Source organism: Jaculus jaculus, chromosome 19, assembly GCF_020740685.1.
Source record: "Jaculus jaculus isolate mJacJac1 chromosome 19, mJacJac1.mat.Y.cur, whole genome shotgun sequence".
NCBI lineage: Eukaryota > Metazoa > Chordata > Mammalia > Rodentia > Dipodidae > Jaculus > Jaculus jaculus.
The window spans coordinates 18,358,723-18,360,593 of record NC_059120.1 but is presented as its reverse complement, the minus strand read 5'-3'; the positions used below and the strand labels follow the sequence as shown (position 1 = coordinate 18,360,593).

General features: G+C 44.6%; 1 non-coding gene across 1 annotated transcript; it reads left to right on the top strand.

Annotated features, from left to right (window-relative positions):
* Positions 1 to 1,533: 1,533 nt before the first annotated feature.
* LOC123456097 lies at positions 1,534 to 1,635 on the top strand. Its single transcript, XR_006634318.1, has one exon. It is a non-coding gene; the product is annotated as a U6 spliceosomal RNA (small nuclear RNA).
* Positions 1,636 to 1,871: the final 236 nt, after the last annotated feature.

Below are 1,871 nucleotides of genomic sequence, written 5' to 3'. Positions count from 1 at the left end.
TAAAAAACCAGAAAACTATGTAATCCTTTTACTAGTGAATTGCCTTCTACATTCCCTTCTAATTTCTGTGAAATTTTAATATAACCAGCAATTCTGTATAGATATTTAAAATCAGACAAATTGAGGCATATTTAGCAGCAATTAAGGTAAGTTTCAAAGCCATCACTTCCGCATTGCAGAAAAGTGCTTGGTTATAATGGCATTGGTTTATGGTACATGCAGCTATTTATTTATATGCGTGTTTATATGGTTTCATCACTGGATTGTTTCCTTAGGTCATTGTGATTCGTTTTCCAGATGGATGCTTCCTTGGGTTTATTTTGCCTGTGCGTGTGTACATAATGTGGTGTGTGCGTGCATGTACGTGTGGTGTGGGCACATGTGTGTGCCCGTGTGGTGCCCCATGAGCTAGCCTGTGGCTGCGGCAGGATGCACTTGCCAACCGCGGCTGGAACCAAACACTGGGCGTCTTGCTCCACTGATGTTCCGCTCATTCCTCACAGCTGGCAGCGTTTCCATCAACTCTGACCATTCTTGGGCCTCTGCTGTCCTACAGACAGGGCTGGGGTTACAGACACACATGGTCACGCCTGTCTCTTTATGTGGGTCCTGGGGATCAATCCAGGGTCTCTCAGAACTCCCCAGGCCCTCCTGCTTGCTCAAAGGGTTCTTAACCTCTGAGCCATCTCCCCAGACCCTTCATCCTGCTTTGTGAAAATTGCAGGTCTTCTTTGGTATGGGATGGGATTCAGAATGTTGCGATGCATAAAAAACATCAACATGAACTGTCAGCAGATGGGATTAGCTGCACCGGATGGGCCCCACCCTTCCTTGAGGACTTATATGACGTCAGTGATGGGGGAAAGTGAGGCATTTTCCTCAGTGGGTATAGCCACTGCTTAGTTGCCCTGCTCCTGTAAGCAACTCTACTTAAATGCATTGAATCACCAAAGAAAAAGTAGAAAAGGTAATGAGAGTTGAATATACATACGTACAAATATATATGTAATATTCATATATAAAATATCTTAATGAAACCTATTATCATGTATAATTAATATAAGCTAATAATAACTTAGTCACCATGAGACTGATACACATTTTTGCCTTACAAGCATAGCATTCTGATCAATCTTACTTTGCATGATTTACCTCAAAAAATGAACTGTGGGTTTTATGTTGGCGCACATTCCTTATCAAACACAATATTCCCAACAAGACGGGCGGGTTGTGGTGGCGCATGCCGGTAGGATGTTGCTGAAGAGGCAGAGGCAGGAGGATCAGGAGTTTGAGGCCGGCCTGGGCTACACATTTTGAAGTGGTAAATGGCTTAGAGGTTAGAGCTTTAAGCCAGGCGTGGTGGCGCACGCCTTTAATCCCCAGCACTCGGGAGGCAGAGGTAGGAGGATCGCCGTGAGTTCCAGGCCACCCTGAGACTACAGAGTTAATTCCAGGTCAGCCTGGACCAGAGTGAGACCCTACCTCAAAAAACCAAAATAAATAAATAAAAATAAAAATAAATAAAAAATTTTTGTGCTTGCTTTGGCAGCACATATACTAAAATTGGAACGATACAGAGAAGATTAGCATGGCCCCTACGCAAGGATGACCCAACAAGACAGAATCTCCGTGTTTGCTAGGGTTCATCGAGAAGCAAATCCTCTGCTTTCACTTTTACATGGTTCTTCATGCTTTTGAGAACTTCTCTTTCATTACCTATCAAGTTCCTGTGCCTTGTGCAATCGATCCCGTCCCTGTCACATATGACCTCTGGCCTGGAAGCTGCCTGTCACATGCTGAGCGCGTCAGCAGAGGGTCTTGGGAACGTGGTTGGAAGTTGTCCCTGCACCACCATGGGTAGCAAGGACTTA